Below are 16,705 nucleotides of genomic sequence, written 5' to 3' on the forward strand. Positions count from 1 at the left end.
GCACGTTTTACCGCAGTCTTGACCCGATAGCTGAGCAAGTTCTGTAAACAGGCCTGGACTTCTACTTCAAGGCAGGGTCGGACTGGGACAGAAAATAGGCCCTGGCACCAAAATAAAAGTGGCCCCCATTAGTGAAGTAGATAGCGAAAAAAGAAGCCGACGTTTGCAACTTGGAACAGTTCTGAACCTGTAAAGAAATGCTGTATACGTTTTACAAGGTATGGAAGACTGTGTGGATTCGTGCTTGCTGCAGGCAATGCTTGTTTTAATATCAGGGAAATCAACAGTAAAGTCCGGCCCATCTGACCATAAAACAGGCTCACAAGCATCCAAAATAAAAGGCCCATGCACTGACCTCTTAGACCAGCCCGTCAGCAAGTCCAACCCTGCTGCCAGGATCCATGACCCCTGCAAGCAATGACTACATAAGAGCGGGAAGAAATACTCCCCGGATTTTAGAGTGCGCGATCTGTATCCATAACAAGACAAACCAAACGAAAGGAAATCAGTTCAGTATTCAATTACTGAACAATAATTTGAAGGAAGCATTGTTAATCAATGACAAATGCCAGGTCCATATAGTAAACGGCCCTAGAACTTAGAGGCATAGACAGGTCGAAATTTGGGAAATTCTACAGGGTAGGAGGGAGAATTAACTGGAAGTGAAAGGCTTTGGGAAGACTAGGCCCGGACTGGCCATAGCGGGCACCGGGCAATCCTCCGGTACGCCGCACGGGTGGGGGGCGTTTTGGGCCCCTGGGGGCCGATTTTGGTACAGGGCCGATTTAGCTGCAAAATGTGGCAAAGAGCTCGACGGCACCTCCAAGTCCCCCCCCCCCCCCCCCCCCCACCAGGGGGGGGGGGGGGGGCTGGCCGAGCACTTTGCCAGGGCCGGGTGTGGTTCCCAGTCTGGCCCTGGCAAAGACGTGCGAAAGCAGAAGCCCGCGAGAACGACTCTCCTCCAGCTCATGGCTACCTAAAGAAGCCATAACAATGACAACCACCTTACAGGCTGACTCATAAAATAATAATCTGTAACTGAGCAGCAATTGGCTGTACGGCGTTTAAACTGTAATGATATACTTTCATTACATGTAGTGGATGCTGTGATACAACTTCACCTTCAATAAATTAAGTTGCTCTACTCCAGGCTTCTGCTAAAAAAAAAAAAATACTTGAAGATAAATCTACCTTTTAGAGCTACCTAATTAAAAGTGTTTTAAAAACATGGGCAATCCTTGGTCACCCATCAAAGGTGACCAATGATAAATCATGGATAAATATGGATGGTCACATTAAATAGTAGGGGTCGACAATCAGTGCTTTTCAGGGTTTGGTAATAGGACAGACAACACACAAACTATTCTTGCACCTTCACACAACAACAAGAAACCTATACCATCGAATTGGCAGGTACTCCTCAGCCTACACATTAGTGACAACATTGTAACACTCACCCTAGGAAATTGAAGACATGCCGCCTTAGTGGTATTTGTTTACATATGATGCAACTGTATGCCATAGGGTTTTGGACTGGTTTTCTGACTGTGCATACGCAAGCTAACATCACGAGCATTTAAGAATTACTAGCCCAAGGTGACTATTTCCAAATGACATCCAGCATACTAGTTTAATTGAGAAAAGAACTCTTTACATTACAGAGGACACAATTGCTCGTTGACATCGCGCACCCGTGCACAGGGCCCTCACCACTGAGGGACTTGGCTTTGCAGCAATGCTGCCGGGAGTAGAAGGGAAATTGAATTTTCTATTGTGCAAAGCAGTGGGTGGAATTGCCTTCACGGTTTTGATCGACATGATATTTTAGATGTTGTCCAAGCCAACATCAATCTTCCTTGCGCCCTAGGCATTTCAGGAGCTCATACCACAAAGGATAAAAACAGGGCAACATTGGCATGTTGCTACAGAACATCCTTGAGCAATGAGCCCTGCACAGAGCTGAGATTAAAGGGTGACTGTGCCTCGCCCATAGGGTAAGGTTTACACCCACACAGGTAGTGTATTCATCGGATCCGGTTGCAGGGGGCACCGGCCGAGAAGGTGCTCAGAGGGGCGAATGACCGGCAGATGTTTCCACATTCTTTCAGCAGCCTTGACGTTCTGCATCGCTGAGCCTCACCTCCGGGCTGTCTCGTGCATGCTGCCTTCTGTAGGCAGCAGCCTGCCGCCTACTTTACTCTCATCAAATGATTATTTCTGTTCTAGCGCATGACGTGACATTTCAGCGCTGGCACCCTTCCCACAGTTTCCACACATTGGGAGTAGGTAGCATCTCTCAGCTCGGATCATCTTGTTTTAATCCCAGACCGTGTGGTCTTTCTCCCTCGGGCACAAGCTTCACAGTTCTAGCAAGCAGCCTTCCTTCTCTTTGCCGCCTCAGAAGCACGAGGCAGAGAGTGCGGTTTGTCAGGGACGCAGAACCTTATTATAGCCGTAGTGAATACAGGCAGTCAAGGGTTTGACAGTTCATCCATTAAAATAATTACCCATGCAGATATTTGTATTCATAATAATAAAGGCGTTTGACGAGCACATCTCGCATCCCGGGCCTTGGCGCATCCCTGGCCTGCTGTGAAGGGTTCATTCACGCCGTGCACATGGAAACAGCCGCCCCACTTACAGGACGAGGGCCTTCGCATAATGGAGCGTCGTGACTGCCCATGCCGCACAGGAGCCGTCAGCCGCAGCAGCACCGGGTCACAGGCCCGCTGTCAGGCGTCACTTCCGACGCCCAGGCAAGGGGAGGCTGCAAACCAGCGGGCGACCCCGCTGCACCCCAGGAGGAGGAATCGGAATATCACGCTTGGGAAATGAAATCGCCTACAATTTATTCATCTTAAGCGAGGGCACTGTTACAGCTCTCAGCTCGGCAGGGGGGATGTCGAGGTAGCAACCAGAAAATGCGCCTCGCTGCCGTTTCCACTGAAATTCTCATAAACTGATAGTTTGTCTTTCAGAGGAAGATCTGTGTGGAGATGCTTTAAGTAACGGCATTGCAGTCTAAATAATGACTCACGCCACAGTGCTCTCCTGAACACGAAAAAACGCAGGCGGGAAGTTATTCTGGGCGCAGGAATAAAGTAATGTTATTGTCGGCAATATGGCACAGCCTGTTAAACGCTCGCCACAGACAGCTGTAGTGATATGAAGGTAAAATCAAAGCCAATCGTGCCTTCGATCTTTCCGAGATCAATAGAGTGCCATTACATTTGCTTTTTAGTAACACCTGTTAGTTACAGTGCCTTGAAGTGGAATCAGTGTAGTATGAAGCACTATATAAAATCGCGCTTTTACTATTACCCAGTGCGAGGGGGGTGGGGGTGGGGGGCATGTGAACTAATTGCACCCATCTTACCATGAGTACGCAAATGGTGTGCATTGGTGTAGGCAAATGGTGTGCATTGGTGTGGCGGGCTTTGGGTACTGGTGTCAGCCACTTATGTACTCCTGTTTGCACCCTAGTCACTGGGGCAGGCGGTAAAACAGCCTCAAACTGCCCCCTGTCAGACCTCCTGTCTCCAGCATGGAAGACGCTCAGGCCCTGGTCACTACACATAAAGAGTCTGCCATGCGTAGGCCACAGATCACCAGGCCAAAGGCATCCCAGGCTGGTTATAAGGGATAGCTGGAAGGGGGCTCCCTTACTTCAAGAGTCATACTACAGGGGTAGCATATCCCCCACCCCCTCCAGAGCAGGTGATTGGGTGCGCCTTACAAATCCCACCCTTCCACAGCGGCCATGATAGAATAGAGACTGGAAAGGCGGTCGAGTTCCACTTATTCTCTTGGAAAGAACAGCCATAAAGTCCATCAGAGGGGGGTGCTGGGTGGGCTGCTCGATTACTTTAGTCCTTTGTTCTAGGCTCTCTGGAGGCAGGGCGAGGCCTTGGGTAGGCTTTCTTTCAGTGCATGGTTACTGTAATGCTTGAGAAGATAGGATGATGCGGGTCTCCACTGGTTCCACAGGCCATCTAATGTAGGTTAAATCACACCGAAAGTACCAGCAAAGAGGGCACTCCGAGCAGGGGCGTAACACAGACACCCCAGCCCTGCGGTGCGGGGGCCCCCAAGCTCCAGGGGGCCCCCTCAGCACTGTATTCTGGCTGCAGAGCTCTTGATTGAGCCCGGAGGAGGAGGACCCTCCACGTTCCTTACAGTGAGGCCCCCTAGAGTTTCGTTACGCCAGTGATTCCGAGGTGACCATGTACAATGGATGGAGCATCACCATCCTGCTTGGCGACAGACTGCGCCAGCCTGACAGTCACTGAGGAGAGGAGTGCATATCAATGCGCAATAACGGAGCTCTGAGTTTTCTTGGTAGAGGTTTACGTAGGAAGAATTGTTGGGCCCTTCTTAGCCTGATGGTGCAAGATTGAATGTTGCCTGGAGAAAGGAACATCTGCAGGGAGGCATCGCCTACTCTACACCCCTCCAGCTAGGAGGCTGTCTCACCACACAGCCTGCAAGGGCAGTACATGCTAGCCCAAGGCACAGAGAACTTACTGACCACAGCTTCTCAGATTGCATTGACATTTAACATTCTTATGGAGTGTATATGATGTTCTTTCTCTAGGATTGTTTTTGGTCCATTTTATAGGCTTTTGAAGGTTATTAATGATCAAGAGGAGTAACTATTTTTAAGAGGTCATGGACACAGCACTATGCAACAGCACTTTTTCTGAGTGTTCTCTTCGCAATGTAAATGTTTAATACTAGCAGAGGCGGCTCGTCGCCCCACTGCTTACGGAGCAGTGTAAACGAAAAAATAAAATAACATCAGTTATTATCATTTTATTTGAATGAGAATTGAAGTTATCATTTTATTTTTGTATCGTCAGGCTAGGGCAGGGCAGGGCTTGGCCACCCCGACGTTGGGGAGGAGGAGTGGTTGTTGTGCACTGTGAAAAGTACACATGAATGTTTGACCGACCCTCTCGGGCTGGCCAAACAGTCAAGCGCACTTTGCGTGTTCTCCATGCAGGCTGCATTACTGCCTGGATGGAGAATGTGCCCAGCTTCCGATTCCTTGGCTGAGCGCCAAACCACGGTGCTCTGACCAATCACAATGTTACATTGCAGCATTGTGATTGGCTCAGGGGAGCATGGGTGCTTACCATTCACAATGCTGCATTGCAGCATTTTGATTGGCTGTGTGGACCCTGGGTGCTTCGTGGAAGAGACTCACTCGACGTGGGAGAAACGGGGGAAGACATATCGAGATCAGGTAAGTGATATTTTTTTATTCAAACCCCTCCCCACCTGCCCGGCCACCCCGTATCTTACAGGCTGCCACTGAATACTAGCAGGGTTGCACATTAACATTTTTTTTCTGTAAAACTGATTTGTTTATATTTTACCTGGATGTACTGTATGTAGGTTGTTAACCTGCTCTATTTGAAATTTGCACTCTGTTATTTTACTTTTTATATGCAAATGTAAGTATTTACTTCACTTTTTGATTATGAAGAGAGAATACTGATGTTTAAGGGTTAATTTATTGCCTATTGTCATAGCATTTTGCACTAGCATTTCTCTAGAGATTTCTCTTTGTAAAGGAAACATTAGTCTTTAGCACAGCAGCACTTTAGGATTTATCATGAAAAAAATGGACTTGCGTATATTCTGCCAGGGCATGTTTGTTTATGCTACTCAGCTGATTTACCTTAAATACGTACTATATCATTTTATTTTTGCTACGTACAGACAATGTACATTTGTATTTTATTGTTTTATTATCCTGCTCTTCCTGGTACTGATTGTCTATTTCTGCTCAATAAAAAAAAAAACAGTTTCTCAGATGAACTTTTCCCAAAGAATGTCTACCCTAGTTCAGAGAAACAGTGGGCTGGAGAGATTCAGGGCATAAACACGTTTGACTGGTGGGCATGTCCTCCTTGATCAGATCAACATATTTTTCAGGGCTGCTTTATGTCAAACTATCAACTATTTTGATGACCTCTTCACCTGAGATCGTCATTATTGTTCTGCCAGGGGAACTGCTAAGGTTAGAAACTGTGTTTCCACCATTGTCGAGATTATTGGCCTGTGTGATCAAGCGAACACCATCCAGACTTACCTTGTGTATATTGTTCCTGTCTTTAACATTTAGCAGTTGTTACAGTCTTCAGGTATGGCCTGCGAGTAGTCCACCAACACACCCTCACAAAGCACACCAACACTCATCTTTCTGTTATTTTTCAGAGTGCAATCTACAGCTTGGCTTTGTAGAAAATTTAAATTGACTTAGATTCCAGGACCTGCTTTTACAGTCGACCATAAACCTTAACATTTCTCCTAACCCGGTGCTTTCCTCTGGTAGGTAATAAAAATGAATAGTTGCAGTTTATATTTCACCAGTGGTAAATGTGTATCAGAAATCCATCAACGTTCAGAATTGTTTGCGATATACTTATTACAATGACTAGGTACACTACTTGTTGATTGCCTCCCAGAGCTCTTTCACTCTGTCATTTCCAGTCGCTCTTTCTCTCTCAGGACCTCAGTTGCCATTATCTGAAGAGAGGACGCTTCGACCTCACTGAGCTACAAGTTAGACCCATGAGCTCACGTGTTGCTCTCCCATGTGGTGGTTCTTATTCGCCTAGAGTAGAGACATGGTGGATCCACAAGGGAAGGAGAGTAGTCTCAGTGGCCCCGCAGGAGAATAATAACAAGGGATCGGAGTGGCATATGCCTCTGTCTGCCATCTAGCCTGGTACCTGGGGAGATGCTGCTTAGGCCCAATGCTTATGGGCTCATTGTCTTGGTTATTTTGTGCATAAAATCCAGGTTAGTCCAGTTAGCTTGGCTGGACCTCTCCCTCTAGTAAACCCCCAGAAGGATTTCCTGTGTCCCTTCCTTAAGGAACCCCAAACATACACAAATGAGAACAAGATTAGCACATGGATCAACTGTTAAGACCACATCAAACTAGCACTCTGACAACATCAGTAAACAATGCTCTCCAGATGGGGGAAGGAGAGCAGGTTCCACAGTAATAGCTGGTGGACAAGATGAGCATGGTACATATTGGCAGTAGAAGGGTGAATCCAGGAGGAATTATGGAGAAGGTGCTGGCATTGCATTGCTCCAGATTTCCGTCATGAATTTCTGTCCAGGCACCTGATGACGAGGGTTCTGAGACAGTGATAATGGGGAGTAGTTTAAACAGCTACTGTTGGTGACTTGTTTTCTTCTGCATGGATTTGTACCTGGTGCCTGATGATGGAGATAACAGACGTTTATTTACATTTTAAAGCATGCTGGCGAGTTGGGAGATTTGAAAAGTGATTCCCATTCCACTAGCTGAATCCACTGGGCTACGTCCACCCTGTGCCCATTCAGTGTTTAGTACCATTGTCGCTGGAGGATGTGCATGTCCCAGCATTCCTCGTGCCAAGAGTGATGAGGTTATCTGTGCGACCAGAAGGACGGAAAAGAATGGATTTTTGTTGTCATGGCATGGGCTTGGTTAAAAAATGTTGGCAGTAATTTTTTTGCTACATCCTCCAAATACCCCACCCACCACCAGTACATATTCAGAGGATACGAGCAGGATTTACCTACAATACCTACAAAGCGGTTTCTCCAGCCTCAGAAGAAGGGCCTGTGAACTACACAAACACACTTCCCTAAAGTATGTTGGCTAAATTCCACAGCTGAGTTAACATTATATAAACCTCCTACTCCCAACATCCTGTCACAATACTATTCTCAACAAATGGTACACACCGCCCTAGAGACTGGACAGGAGGAACAGGAGTTAGGATAGCACAGGAAAGAGTAGAATCAACCTCGTACAACAATATCTCTGAGCTCTCTTTTGTCAACTTAAAGGTACTCTGTCACATGGCTGTTTCCAAGATAACAAAATGTAAATTGCCTGTGCACTCCTTATCTTTGTATGTGGTAATCCTACTATAAATCAAGTTCAAACTATTATGTGTGCTGTTTGGTAAAGGCAGTGAGCCTATAGTAACATCTTCATCCGGTGGAGACCCCACTAGTATTCCAAACGCACTACTATTTTACAGTATTGCAAAAGAAAACAATTTTAAACCTTGTTTTGTTCAGGGTATCTGAATTGTCACAACTGTGTTAATGAAAAAGTAATCAATGTACACATAGAAATGTGAAATTATTACATCATTTTATGTTTCATTGATGATATGATCTACAAGTGAAAAATGAGTACATCATGATTTATGAAAACGTCAAGAGAAACATTTCATGAAAAACATTCATAGTACTGTTACAGTTTAACCAATGGCCCAATGCATTTCGGGAACTCTTCCTTCTTCAGGGGCACTGTAGAAAGAATCGAAATGAAAATATGATATTACCATTCTATTCAGAACAAAAAATTGTTGTACGCTTTCACCAATATTAGACATAAGCACAACTTCTCTTGAGAGATCCATTAAAAACGCAGTTCTGAGTACAATAGATATTACTTAATTAAGCATATCGCAACAGTCGCCTAATGAGTTTATGAGTAGGTCAAGAGTAGGCCCAAGTGGAGCCCTTTTGTGAAATGAAGAATACACCTTAGATAAAAACCTCCACCAAAGCTCAAAAGTATTTAACGCATGTATATATGTTTACATGCTCAAGTGTATGGCATATCTTTGAAAAAAAAGCCTCCACCAAAAGACAGAAAAGTTTAAAGCATTTGTATGTCTCCACAAGCTCTAGTGTTTAACGCATCTCACTGAAAAAGAATACTACCTTGAACTTGCTGCTAGCTTTGAATGTCGATGAACAAGCTGACCTTAAGTCGTGTAAACAAAAGAATGTTCTCGGCACTGCAGTGTAGAGAGTATCTAATTAAGAAACCAATTTACATGCATACTGGACTCATTCCTAATCAGTAGTTTATCGTGTCGTGTATCGTTGTAAAGAATCACTCCCAGTAAAGGACTGGTTTCTAAAGTATTACAACCACTGCCACTATTCAGGTAAACTTGATAAATTAATTCTGAACGCTTTAATCAGAGTTACTGCCTTTATAGTCAATGATAATTGACACACTGCTAGCGACATGGAGGCAAAAGTGATTATGATCCATTATTACATCGACTTCTTACACACTCAAATATATATGTAGATGAACTCACCGTGATGGTGAACACTGAGCAATTTCTATGACCTTCTGTTGTTATAATTAAAAGGGTGTATCCTATTCTTTGAAAGCGCCACAGCTTAGATGTCGATCTCCTAAATATGAGACTGCAATATGAAGCCAAAAACACGCGGTCAGCAACCCGAAACGTGAAAGTGACTGCTACCATAAAGAATCATGAAAAATCTGCGCCTTCTACACTCACCGATCAACTGTCCAATCAACTTCTAGACATCTATGCTGTTCAAAACAGGTAGTGTGAATCCACACGAACGCGTCTTGATAGTTGCGTTCTGTAATGTAAACAGACGCTGTTGTAAAAACAAGCTGTTACTCGAGTCAGAATTATCTAAAACGTAAACTACCCGATGTTGAACGGACTCACCTACGAGTGAATAGTGGACACCAAATCTTTTCAAATCGAATGACTGTTAGTCAGGAAACCACTGGTATACTCTGGCAGCTGAACCAGGTGCACGCTAGAATCTCTGTCCTATTTGAGAAACGCGCGGGTGCTCGAGAATTGTCTATTAACAGTGAAAGGGGACTATGAGGTAGCGCCATCTTGGAATGGTGTAAATGAAAGCCTCCGTTACCCGTATTTCACGTAGTGAATACCAAACACGACCAACAGAACAACCAGCATCTTCTGAAATGATACTGCCCTCAAACCGCTAAAGTGTCGAAAAAGACAACCAACACTAGTGGGTTACAGAAACTATGAGAAAAACGTCGGGTGTAAATGAATCTAAGTTACTCAAGTGCTAAGAATGATGCTCTCCCTAGATGCAAACTGTAACTGTATGTGATACAAAATACTAACTGTCACTAGGAACCTCACGTGTTCTGGTAAAATAATAGTGAAAGATATTTATGAATATTTTAGAATAAGGGTGTGTGAAATTGCTAAGCTACTGAGAGACATTGTTTGAAAGTAAATAAAGAATACAATTAGTGCCCTGGGATGCAACACCCAGTGTTTTCTGTTGTGATGTTGACCTAAAGATAAACCCATGTACAAACGCATTCAAAGATAGACAATGCCTATGTGCTGACACATTCATAGAAAACATTGTAGCTCAATACGATCATTAAGCTCAACGGGTGCCAAAGTCTGTAAGTATTTAATCCACCACGCTTCTCTTTGAGCTAAACGTGTTGTGTGGTTGCTCCCTGGATCAATTGAAACTATTTCAAGAATAGTGAAACGCATCTGTGCAATGTTGTGATGATGTTCCAACCAATGTGTAGTGAGATGAGTTTTTGCAGTCCTAGTGCGAAATGTACTTTTGTGTTCCGTGATACGTATTTTGATCTTTCTTGATGTTTTGCCTACATAAAGTGAACCACATGGACACTTGATAGTGTAGATGACATTCATGCTGTTGCAATCCCCATTGTGCTTCAAGGCAATAGAATTGTCTGTCTGTGGGTGATTTATTGTATTGCCTTCCATTACGTTTGGAAAGGGGCGACCACTCGGTCCCCCCGAACGTATGGCAGAGTACCTCGATCCCCCCGGGAAGCCATTTTGGGCGGGAGGCGAGTCTCGGCTGGTATGCCCGAAGCGGCGTAGCCGTGGCGCGCTCTTTCCCGCCCTAGAGAGGGCTGGCCTAGACACTGACGTGGCTGGCCACGCCCTCGGGGCAGGCAGGGGCGGGTTTACGCCCGCCCTGAAGACGGATAAAAAGGGACGCAAGACCAGAAGACATCCTCTTGTTCCTGTGCTCTGAAGCTGCACCCCCTCGCTGCACGTGAGCTCGAGACGGAACGAAGAGCCAATTTTGAGCGTTGTAATCTTTCTTTTGTCTTACAGATACTCTGTCGGAGAAATGCCCAAGAAAGGCGGGAAGAGAATGACGACCGAACAGATGGTTCGGGTTCTCATGAAGGAGATGACTGAGCTGAAGAAGCGGGTGGCGGAGAGAGACGGGGAAGGGGGGCCGGAGCGTCCGTCGGCTGGAGCAGCTCCAGGAGGAAGAGCCAAGAGGCCAAGGAGGGGACCAGCTGGGGGAGACGCCCCGGTTCCCTGTACCCCGCTCGAAGCGCCAACCCCAGTACCGGCGGAGGGGAATCCGATTCCTGTGGTGGTCACCCCGGTGTCCAAGGAGGATATGCCGCCCGAGCTGGCAGCACGACTTGCAGCGTGGTTGGGCGACAGTAGTGAGGGCGCCACGGCTGCCGAGGCCCAGGCGCTGATGAAGCAATTGCGCGAGAAACGGGATGCAGCCAAGGTGTCCGCGCCGGCTGCAGTAGTCGACAAGCCACAAGGGACGATTGCGACCGCAGATGCAGCGTCCGGTGCAGGTAAGCGGCCATTGCCGATTGCGAGGGATGAGTCAGCACCCTCTCGTAGAGAAAGGTTGGGTCAACATGTGCCTTTGGCAATTAAGGAGAAGATTTGGGCGGGGGAATATGTGAACATCTTCTCGTTGCTTGTTGATCATTATGAGGTGGAGCATGTTAAGGGTCAGAAAGATCTTATGCATCCGAGTGTTTGGCGGGCAAAAATGGCCGCCTTTAAGGTAAATGAGACTATCGGCAATTGGGGCAATGCATGGGGAATTTTTACGTCGATCTTGGGGGAACGTAGGCCCGAGTTGCTTTCCGACTTGCCGACCTATCAGTCACGAATCATGGGGTACTCGACATCACACCAGGGTAACCATTGGTTCTGCTATGATAATCTTTTTAGAAAGGCAAAAGAGCATAATAAAAGCTTAACCTGGGATTGTTATGATTCTTTGACATGGGATAAAATGAAGGAGACAGGTATGTTGAAAATGCCATTGGTAGGAAGTAATGTTGGCGAATCCTCCCGCCAATATGGGGGGACGCCCTTTCGGTCAGGTACGAGTACCGACGATTACTCGAGACCTGCCGGCAATACAGGAAAAAGGGGGTTCTGCTTCAATTTCAACAGAGGTAAATGTACCAGGCCCCAGGGGTCGTGTAAATTTAAACATGAATGTAGTGGGTGCGGGTCGTCCCATCCTGAGTCCACGTGCAGAGCCAAAACGGGTGATAACAGGGGGAGAGGAGGCGCCAAACAGGTCTAACGTAGTCCGAGGGGCGCCTTTACCTACCCCGATTGATACCTTGGCGATGATTCCCTGGCTCAGTGAATACCCGGATCGTACTTCTGCTGGGGTGCTGCGGAACGGATTTTCGTATGGTTTCCGCATCCCGGTAGGGGACTTTCAGGGTGTGGAGAAGTGTAAAAATCAACTTTCCGTCCTGCAGCATACGACCGTGGTTCAGGATAAGATCCGGAAAGAGGTTACTCGAGGTCGGGTCGCCGGCCCGTTTAGTATACCCCCGGTACAGGATTTTGTTTGTTCTCCTTTAGGGGTGGTCCCCAAGAAGGACCCAGGTGAGTTCCGACTGATTCATAATTTGTCAGCTCCACGTGGTCTTTCTGTAAACGATGCAATAGATCCGGAAGTGTGTTCGGTGCGGTACGCATCCTTCGATGAGGCCGTAGCCATTTTGAATCGCCTGGGGCCCGGGGCGCTGATGGCGAAGTCAGATATTGAGTCAGCGTTCCGGTTGCTCCCGGTACACCCAGACGACCAGCGTCTCCTAGGTTTCATGTTTCAGGGTTATTATTACATGGATAGGTGTATGCCGATGGGGTGCTCTATATCTTGTGCCTATTTCGAGAAATTCAGTAGTTTTCTACAATGGGTCTTCACAAAGAAGACGGGTTTCCAACATGTAATGCATTACCTTGATGATTTTCTGTTCCTTGGGGCAGCCGGGGATCTCGAATGTGGCCGGGCCTTGGCCGAATTTTGTGTATTGATGAAGCAGTTTGGTGTGCCATTGGCACCAGGTAAGACGGTGGGTCCTGCGACTTGCCTCGAGTTTCTGGGGATCGAGTTAGACTCCAGAGAGGGTTGTTTTCGTTTGCCAACTGACAAAGTGTGGAAGTTCAGGGCAGCCCTGCAAGTGTGTCTAAATGGATCTAAAGTTACGCTGCATCAATTACAGCAGTTGGTGGGACAGTTGAATTTTGCCCTGAGAGTTATACCGATGGCCCGCCCCTTTTCTCGTTCAATTGCCCAAGCTATGGTCGGCCTAAAGGAGGGCCATCATCGCACGAGACTATCGGCTGAGGTCCGCCAGGACGTGCGTATTTGGTTAGCATTTCTGGCGGACTTTAATGGTCGAGTCATCTGGAACAAACCAGCCGTGTCCTCTGAAGAGCTGGGGCTATGGACAGATTCAGCAGGTAGCATAGGTTTTGGTGCCATCTTCGGCACAAAATGGTCGGCACAAAGGTGGCCGACATGGTGGCATGACAATGGTCTGACAAGTAATATTGCTTTCCTGGAACTTTTCCCCATTTTGGTGGCCCTGAGAACCTGGCCAGAAGAGTTCAAAGATCACTCTGTGATATTTTGGTCTGACAATATGACCGAGGTCGAGTGCATCAATAGTCAGGCAGCACGATGTAAACTGATTTTAAGACTGCTCAAAGAAATTGTTTTACTGTGTATGCAACTGAATGTGCTATTCAGAGCAAAACATGTCCCAGGGGTAATGAATCAGGCGGCTGATGCACTGTCTCGTTTTCATATGCAGGCTTTCTCGGGTTTCCTTCCCTCAGCGGACCCAGAGCCGGCACCCTTTCCCGAAGCTCTCTGGTCTCTCGGTGCCCCGAACTTCGTCACCTCGTGGGAGAGAGTCTAGCACCAAGGACGAGGAAGGCATATGAAGGGGCGTTTCGGTCCTATTTAGCCTTTTTTGGGGACTGATAGAGAGAGGCTTTGGGGCCATGAGGAATGGGTAGTGAATTTTCTGATGTCCTTACGTAGGGCTGGGAAATCGGTGGCTACGGCCCAGAGGCATCGTGCTGCTATTTCCTTTGTTGCCAGGGCCCATAGTATCCAGGACCCGACAGCGTCTTTCGTTGTACAGAAAGCGCTGCGTGGGTGGCAACGCCTTGAGGGTCGCAGAGTAGATGAGAGGCGCCCGATAGGTTTGGAAAGGTTGGCCCAGTTGTTGGCTACACTCCCTGCCACATGTTCATCTCAGTTCGAGGCGGTATTGTTCCGAGCCGCTTTTACGCTAGCATTTCACGGGGCGATGCGGGTAAGCGAACTGGTGGCAAGGAACAAACAGGATGTGGCAGGGGGTTTGTGCCGAGAACACGTTCAGATCAGAGGAGAGGAAATGACGGTCTCCTTTGTCAGGTCCAAGACCGATCAAGACGGGATGGGTGACTGCATAATCATACGCAGGATTCCCGGGTCCTCCATGTGTCCGGTAAAGTGTTTAGAAGATTACCTAGCACGAAGGGTGGCACTATGGGGGGGGGCCTTGTTGAGACACGCGGACGCCACCCCACTGACGAAATTTCAGTTTCAGCGGGTGCTTGCGATGTCAATTGCCGCTGCGGGCTTGAACCCGGGCAAGTTTGGGACCCATTCCTTTCGGATAGGGGCTGCTACGGAAGCTACAGCCAGGGGTCTTAATGTTGAACAAGTGAAACGAGTGGAGCGTTGGTCCTCCAATTGTTATAAGAGGTATGTGCGGTTGCACATGTTGTAAAGCTGTAATGATGTACTCACGCCTCTTGTTTTTGTTTGGTTTTCAGTTGCGCAAGCCTACGAGGCGGGGCGGACTATGCAGTCGACCCAACACCGGGCCAGCGGTCAGACATCACCGGCTGTGGAAAAGGAGGTGTGGGTCGTGGGCCACTCATACGTGAGGCGTGCCGCGGACGTATTCAAAGCAGGTGACATGATTCACGTAGCTGGGGAATACGGGTACAGGGTGTCCTTCTACGGAAGAGGCGGTCTCTGTATTGACCAGTTTCAAGCATATTTTGAGGATTTGTTAGGGCGGACGAGGTCACCGCCGTCTATAGTCATAGTACATTTAGGGGGCAATGATTTGGTCACCACCGGTAGACGACTTCTCCTGGAGGCAATGCTTTCCACTGTAAGTTGGTTGGCGAGGAGAGTTCCGGGGTGCACAATTGCGTGGTCCCATATGATCCCACGAAAGGTGTGGCGGGGGGCTATTTCTATTCCTGCTTTGAATCAGTCTGTTAGAAAGCTTAATAACAAAGTGAGTAGGTTGTTCCGTTCCGGGACATGGCATTCTATTCCGCATGGCTGTATTAATGATGACAGTATGTATTCGGGGGATGGTGTGCATTTGTCTCGGGTGGGGAATGAGTTACTCCTAGGAGACTTCTTAGCATGGTTAAAAAACGTTAAAACATGACCTTTAGGTAGGAGCTTTTTGGGGGGTCCGGATAGCCGGTCAACTATCCGGCCTGTGGCGGTAAGGTCATGATCGGTGAGCAGTAATTGGAAGATCCCTATGAGTGGGCGTCACCCAACACGGATGGGAGCGCTCGGGAGAGGTGGCCTTTGGCCCCTCAACGGGGAGGCGGTCCCTTCTAAGGATGGGCCGCCGGAAGGAAAGGAAAGGCGATCAAGGCCCCTTCCTGTGTAGGAGGGGTTACAGCCCCCTCCTGGGGAATTTCCCGGGGCCAGTGACGTCTGCGACGGCAGATGTGGTAAGTTGTGTGGGGTTTGGGGGGAGGTCTACGCTACCTTCTAGATACTCACACGAGTCCTCGAACGACCTTTAAGTGGCGTCGAGTTTATTGGGGCCCCCGTCAAGTCAAGGGAAATTGGTAGTTGCACTTGAGGTACGCCTCAGTGCTGTCGCCCCTCCCAAGTGGGGGGGGGGGGTATTTCTGGTTAGGGATCTTGACACCGGTTACGACCTTGCCGTTGGCCCTTAAACGTTAGGATGTACAATTTCAATATTTCAAGAAAATGTTTTGTAGGTTGTTAGTTCGGCTAGGAGAACCTCTGTATTAGAGAATCTGTTAAGGTTAGCCAAACATCGCAATGTGGTAATGAAATTGTACATTAATATGAAACTGTTTAATGTTTTAATTTTTCGTTTTAATAAATACGGCCGGGGAGGGTCACTCCCTCCCTCTTCCAAAAACTTCAAGAACTGTTTCCGGTTTCCCTCCTTTGGGGATTGTGTTGAGAGGGGGTGGCGGGTATCTCAGCCATATGGAAAGGGGCGACCACTCGGTCCCCCCGAACGTATGGCAGAGTACCTCGATCCCCCCGGGAAGCCATTTTGGGCGGGAGGCGAGTCTCGGCTGGTATGCCCGAAGCGGCGTAGCCGTGGCGCGCTCTTTCCCGCCCTAGAGTGGGCTGGCCTAGACACTGACGCGGCTGGCCACGCCCTCGGGGCAGGCAGGGGCGGGTTTACGCCCGCCCTGAAGACGGATAAAAAGGGACGCAAGACCAGAAGACATCCTCTTGTTCCTGTGCTCTGAAGCTGCACCCCCTCGCTGCACGTGAGCTCGAGACGGAACGAAGAGCCAATTTTGACCCACCCACCAGCCCCTGAAGACAGCCAGTTGTTTGTAATAAAATGGATCGATAATTCTATTTCGTTTACAGGTTGTGGTATTATCGTGTTGATATTGAGTGTGTAATAAAGTTGGCCGATTTTAGGTATGTTTTGTGATTAAAGATATTCGGTTTTTAGTGTCCATTTATAAGCATGCTTATTTTG

The 16,705-nt window shown here is 47.7% G+C and overlaps 1 long non-coding RNA gene across 2 annotated transcripts in view; it reads left to right on the plus strand.

Moving 5' to 3' along the window:
• LOC147751169 (uncharacterized) overlaps positions 1-16,705 on the plus strand; it is a 142,824-nt gene that overhangs the window by 88,681 nt on the left and 37,438 nt on the right. The window contains exon 3 of one of the 2 annotated variants that reach the window (XR_015299947.1): positions 6,223-6,336. The exons of the other annotated variant lie outside the window; for it this stretch is intronic. This is a non-coding gene — a long non-coding RNA (uncharacterized LOC147751169). Of the gene's footprint in view, positions 1-6,222; positions 6,337-16,705 lie in introns of those variants that run through there. 2 annotated transcript variants of the gene reach the window in all.

This window comes from Lissotriton vulgaris, chromosome 1_1 (assembly GCF_964263255.1).
Source record: "Lissotriton vulgaris chromosome 1_1, aLisVul1.2, whole genome shotgun sequence".
Classification (NCBI taxonomy): domain Eukaryota; kingdom Metazoa; phylum Chordata; class Amphibia; order Caudata; family Salamandridae; genus Lissotriton; species Lissotriton vulgaris.